Genomic DNA, 7,297 nt, shown 5'->3' on the forward strand with positions numbered 1-7,297 from the left:
AACCAAAGGATCAAAGAAGAAATTAAAGGGGAAATAAAAAGTTTGAGACAAAGAGAAATGGAAACAGCACATCAGAACAAAATGTGTTGAAGCAAAAGCAGTTCTAAGAGGGAAGTTCATAGCAATAAATGCCTACATTAAGCAGGAAAAAAGATCCCAAATAAACAAGCCAACTCTGCACCTTAAAGAACTAGAAAAAGAAGAACAAACTGAGTCCAAAGTTAGTAGAAGAAATGAAATTATAAAGATTAGAGCAGAAATAAATAAAATAGAGAACAGAAAAACAGTAAAAAAGATTAACTAAGCTAAGAGTTGTTTCTTTGAAAAGATAAGCATTATTGACAAACCCTTAGCTAGACTAGCCAAGGGAAAAAGAGAAAGAACCCAAGTCAACAAAAGTATAAATGAAAAAGGAGACATTACAAATGATAACACAAAAATTCAAAGGATCATAAGAGGCTACCATAAACAGCTATACACCAAAAGACTGGAAGACTACCAAGACTGAATCAGGAAGAAATAGAAACTCTGAAAAGACCAATTACTAGTAAGGAGACTGAATCAGTAATCAAAAATCTCTCAACAAAGAAAAGCCCAGGACCAGATGACTTCACTGGTGAATTTTACCAACCATTCAAATAATTAACACCAGTCCTTCTCAAACTCCTCCAAAAAACCTAAGGGGAGGAAGCACTCCCAAACTCATTTTATGAGACCAGCATTATCCTGATACCAAACTCAGAAAAGAACACTATAACACTATTAGAAAAGAAAACTGGAGGCCAATATGCCTGATGAATATTGATGCAAAAATTCTCAATAAAATACTAGCAAGCTGACTTCAGCAGTATTTTAAAAGGATCATTCATCATGATCAAGTGGGATTTATCCCTGGGATGCAAGGATGGTTCAACATATGCAAATTAATTAATGTGATCCATCACAGTAATGGAGTGAAAGAAAAGAATGATATGATCATCTCAACTGATGCAGAAAAAACATCTGACAAAAATCCAACATACATTCATGATAAAAACTCTTAACAAATTAGGCATAGAAGGAACATATCTCAACATAATAAAGGTCATATATGACAAGCCTACAGCTAACATCATACTCAATGGTGCAAGGTGGAAAGAGTTTCCTCTAAGATCAGGAACAACACAAGGGTGCCCACTCTCACCACTCCTATTCAATATAGTACTGGAAGTCCTAGTTAGAGCAATCAGGTAAGAAAAAGGAAATGAAAGATATCAGAATTAGAGAGGAAGAAGTAAAATTGTCTCTGTTTTTCTTTTTTTAAAATAAATTTATTTACTTTATTCATTTTTGGCCGCACTGGGTCTTTGTTGCTGCGCATGGGCTTTCTCTAGTTGCGGCGAGTGGGGGCTACTCTTCATTGCAGTGCACGGGCTTCTTATTGTGGTGGCTTCTCTTGTTGCAGAGCACCAGCTCTAGGCACCTGGGCTTCAGTAGTTGTGGCACGTGGGCTCAGAAGTTGTGGCTCGCGGGCTCTAGAGCACAGGCTCAGTAGTTGTGGCGCACGGGCTTAGTTGCTCCGCGGCATGTGGGATCTTCCCAGACCAGGGCTCGAACCCATGTCTCCTGCATTGGCAGGTGGATTCTTAACCACTGCACCACCAAGGAAGCCCAAAATTGTCTCTATTTGCAGATGACATGCTTTCATATATAGAAAATCTTAAAGACTCGACCAAAAAACTTTAATCAATGAATTCAGTAAAGTTGCAGGATATAAAATTAACATAAAAAATCAGTAGCATTTCTATACATTAACAATGAATTTTCTGAAAAAGAAAGAAATCGATCCCATTTACAGTAGCACCAAAAACAATAAAATAACAGGAATAAATTTAACTAAGGAAGTGAAAGATCTCTACTCTGAAAACTAAAGGACACTGATGAAAGAAATGGAAGAAAACACAAAGAAATGGAAAGGTATCCTGTGTTCATGAATGAGAGGGATTAATATTTTTTAAAATTTATTTAAGTATAATTTATATGAAGTATAGTTGATTTACAATGTTGCATTAATTTCTGTTGTACAGCAAAGTGATTCAGTTATACATATATATATTCTTTCTCATATTCTTTTCCATTACGGTTTATCACAGGATATTGAATATAGTTCACTGAGCTATACAGTAGGACCTTGTCGTTTATCCATTTTATATATAATAGCGTGCATCTGCTGATCCCAAACTCTCAATCCATCCTGTAATACCTGAAACCGTAAGACTCCTGGAAGAAGACATAGGAGTAAAGCTCCTTGACATGGTGTTTGTAGTGATTTTTTGGATATAACATCTAAAGCACAAGCAACAAAATAAAAAAATAAGTGAGATTACCTAAAACTAAAACCTTTCTGCACAGCAAAAGAAACCATCAACAAAGTGAAGAGACAACCTATGGAATGAATAAAAATATTTGCAAACTATATATCTGATAAGGGGTTAATATCCAAAATATATAAAGAACTCATAGAGCTCAATAGCAAAACCCCACAAATAACCCAATTAAAAACTGGGCAAAGGACCTGAATAGACACTTCTCCAAAGAAGATATATGAAAGACCAACAGGTACATGAAAAGATGTTTAATATCACTAGTCATTAGGGAAATGCAAATTAAAACCACAATGACCTATCACCTCACACCTGTTAGAATGGCTATCATCAAAAAGACAAGAGATAACAAAAATACTGTTGTAGATGTGGAGAAAAGAGAACCCATGTGCACTGTTGGTGAGATTGTAAGTAGGTGCAGCCACTATGGAAAACAATATGAAGGATCCTCAAAAAATTAAAAATAGAACTACAATATGATCTAGCACTTCCACTTCTGGGAATATATCCAAAGGAAACAAAAACACTACACTAACTCAAAAAGTAATCTGGGGGACTTCCCTGGTGGTGCAGTGGTTAAGAATCCACCTGCCAATGCAGGGGACATGGGTTTGAGCCCTGGTCTGGGAAGATCCCACATGCTGTGGAGCAACTAAGCCCGTGTGCCACAACTACTGAAGCCCTTGCACCTAGAGCCCGTGCTCTGCAACACGAGAAGCCACCACAATGAGAAGCCCGCGCACCACAATGAAGAGTAGCCCCCACTCACCGCAACTAGAGAAAGCCCGCACCCAGCAATGAAGACCCAACACAGCCAAAAATATATATATATAAAATAAAATAAAATTAAAAAAAGTAATCTGCATCCCCATAGCAGCATTATTTATAATAGCCAAGATATGGAAACAGTTTGTGTCCATTGATGGATGAATGGATAAAGAAGTTGTGATATATATGTTATATCTATATCTATCTACAGTACACACACACAGGAATGTTATTTAGCCATAAAAAATGCGGAAGTCCTACCATTTGCAACAATATGGATAGATCTGAAGGCATTATGCTAAGTGAAATGTCAGATAGACAGACAAATACTGTATGATCTTACGTAAATGTGGAATCTTAAAACACAAAAACAAAAAACTCAGAAAAAGAAATCAGACTTGTGGTTTCCAGAGGTGGAGGGTGGGTGAGGGGGAATTGGAGGAAGGGGGTCAGAAGGTACAAACTTCCAGTTATAAGATAAATAAGTACTAGGGATGTAATGTACGACATGATGGCTATAGCTAACACTGCTGTAGGATATATAGGTTAGTTACTAAGAGAATAAATCTTAAAAAATTCTCATCACAAGGAGAAAAAATTTTTTTCTTCTTTCTTTTCTTTTTATTGTGCCTGTATGAGAAGATGGATTTTAGCTGAACCTAATGTGGTAATGATTTCACAATATATGTAAATCAAACCCTCATGCTGTATGCCTTAAACAAGTAATGTATGGTAAGTACTTCTCAATAGAGCTGGAAAAAAAAAAAGTGAAAATTCTCTATGCACTCATAGAGCTACAAGAGCAGTTTTAAATATCAATGCTCTTGTCCTACTCTCTCAGGTCAATTTTCCCCCCAATACTTAAATTTAAGTAAAAGGGCAGATTTCAACCTTCATTTGAAAAGTAGAGTTGGTAGGAAGTTCCAGGGTGTTCTAAGACACTGAAAATATTCACATTAGAAGTTTTCTAAAAGGCAAGGACAGAGGGTATTTTAAGAAGGTGTTTTCAAATTGGCTGAAATCCTTTGCATTAGTTATACATTTTGTTTATATAAAATATCCACCTTTTTTCTGGAAAGCACTCTTCCAGTGATTGATCCAATTATATTTCTCCACACATTTGGTTATAGTTGATAGTTCCAGGGAGAGCATCTGACCCAAGCCTAACAGACCTCTTAAAGGATTTTTGAATTGGACGTCAGAGAAAGAAAAACTCATCGTTTCTTTAGAGGCAGATTTGGAGATCTGGGAGCTGTCAGCACTTCTGTTTTTGATTTGCAGAGATCAGTTCCAGAGAAGAGAGCCAATAACCAGAGATGGCAAGTCTTGGGGTTGTGCCAGTCCAGGGTTGCAGTCATCCTGAGGTTTACAGTGGAGATTGGTAATATTTATCTGGTCCTTATTAAGTACTGGAGATTCAGCTCTGGGTGTTTTTTATTTAACCTTGAAAAGCCCATGAGATAAATACCATCAAGATCATCCTCCTAGTTTTATAGATGCGAATATTGAGGCATAGGGGTTAAGTAACTACAATAAATAGCTGAGCTGGGATGCAAACCCATGGGGTCAAACTTCAGAGCCCATGCTCTGAACCAGTTATTATTATTATTTTTAAAATAAATTTATTTATTTTTGGCTGCATTGTGTCCTCATTGCTGTGCGCAGGCTTTCTCTAGTTGTATCGAGCGGGGGCTACTCTTCGTTGCAGTGCATGGGCTTCTCATTGCAGTGGCTTCTCTTGTTGTGGAGCACGGGCTCTAGGCACGCAGACTTCAGTAGTTGTGGCGCACGGGCTTAGTTGCTCCGCGGCATGTGGGATCTTCCCAGACCAGGGCTCGAACCTGTGTCCCCTGCCTTGGCAGGCGGATTCTTAACACTGTGCTACCAGGGAAGTCCTGAACCACTGTTATTTTGTCTCTAGGCCAGCAGTAATTTCCCTTATCAAAGCAGGTTTGAGTTGGGTATCTCCTACTTCTGGCCAAATTATGTAATGTGTTCTAAGCATACTAAGTAATATACTAATCAAAGGAATACCTCAATATATGTCCAAAGCCACTTTAATATCCTCCCCTTCAAGGTTTCTCCTAGGTTCCCTTTCTCACTAAATCACATTTTCATCCATCCCAGAAAAAATGAATACTTGGGAGTCATTCTGGATCCCTTTCTTCCTGACCTCCACATCACCTCATTTTATATCCAAAACCACTTTATTCTCCAAGCACATATTTGGGACTTACTATGGACAAAACCCTATCCTCAAAACGAGTCCCCTTCTCTTTATTCCCATAGTTAATGCTCTTGTTCATACAACTGACCTTGACCTTCTTCAGCCTTTTTGTGCCCTAGTTTCCTCACCTGTAAAATGGGGTCAATCATGCCTACTCTAGAAGGCTATTTTGAGGATAAATGAGATAAAATATAAAAAAGTATTCATCAACTGTTATTTATTCTACGAATGAAACAATTCTTATGTGTGGTCATGGAAATTTTCATACTGTTTGCTTTTACAGTAAAAACGTGGGCTGTAATGGGAAAATAAAGATTCCAAATGAAGAGTTTCATAGTTTTGTATTTTCCAGGTGACATGATCGCCTGCAGAAATCTTTTAACGTAACATAAATTCTTAAAACACACATAAAACCCCACCAAAAAACCCAACAGCCCTAAATCCCCCCTCCTTATTCACTATTAGCAGATACGCTGATGATGGTCATGTATCTGAATAGTGCAACACATTTAGAAGAGCTACTACATCCATAAGAAGAACCAAGCTATGAAGATTGGCATCTACTACAATTTCCTTGATTATACCAAATCACCTACTGGAGCTTTAAGTTGTTAAAATTGCTCTCCTTGATCAGTGAATACTTAAAGGTACAAATTCATTTTTTCAACAAAAGATGAAAGGGTCTATGTATCATATAGGTTACATACAAATATACTATTCCTATTCAGCTTTATGTTAAGAGATTTTTATCTTTTGCTCGATGCCAATATTTGTCCAGGTATTTGAACACATTTCAGGCCTTTTATGAAAAAGAAAAACTTCAGTTTTATATGTTGGCCAAGTCTTTTTGTAGTGGCATAATGATTATCTTTGATCCATGAGATTAGGGAAACTGCTACCTACACATCTACTTCTTCAGAAGCACTGATGTCCATCTTGGGAAACAAAAGTCAGAAACCTTCACAAACATATTCAACAAAATCTCAGATTAAAGACCTGACTGTAAAAATGAAATGAAATGAAGAAAATGAAAATAGAAGAAATTTTAAAAGACTATCCATGTAACTTCAGAATGGGAGAGGTATTTTGAAACAAGACATGAAATCCAGAAGACATAAAGACTGACAAGGGTTGACCACATAAAATTTGGTACAACAAAATGGTTATCATAAATCATGTCGAGAAACATTGGCAAAAAATATTTGCAACACAAAAAATTAATAATTACATAAGGAACTGCTACAAATTAAAAAATCTGTAAAATTGGCAATTCATTTATAGATGAGGAAATGCAAATAGTAAGCATGAAAAGAATGTTCAATAAAAATATCAGACATGCAAATTAAAACAAGATGCCATTGAATTGGCAACAAAATCAGTCTTAGTATTATTAATCTGCAGTACAACTAAGGATATGGGGTAATGACTACTGATGGAAGAATCGTACACCAGTACAAGACTGACTTCATTAATTTCTGGAAATCCATCTGTATCTACTTTTCACTATGTATTATGTAAAAGAATGTTCACCACCTTGCTTCCCTGGAGTCCAGTGGTTAAAAGTCTGTGCTAGCAACGCAAGGGGCACCAGTTCAATCCCTGATCTAAGATCCTTGGAACTAAGATCCCACATGCCCCGTGGCATGGCCAAAAAAATAAAAATACCTAGTAATAAATCTAACCAAGGAGATGAAAGACCTGTACTCTGAAAACTATATGCCACTGGAGAAAGAAATTGAAAAGACACAAAATGGATGTTCACCACATTAACAGCAAAAACTAAAAACAACCTAAGTGTTCATACCCAGCAACTGATTAAGTTGGGGAACCTCCATACAACAGCCTACGGTGTCCCTACTAAAAATAGGTAACACACATTGTTATTACCACATACAAGGCATTGTTTTAAGTGTCATATGCTTATATTTCATCTTGATTT

This window comes from Phocoena sinus, chromosome 9 (assembly GCF_008692025.1).
Source record: "Phocoena sinus isolate mPhoSin1 chromosome 9, mPhoSin1.pri, whole genome shotgun sequence".
Lineage (NCBI taxonomy): Eukaryota > Metazoa > Chordata > Mammalia > Artiodactyla > Phocoenidae > Phocoena > Phocoena sinus.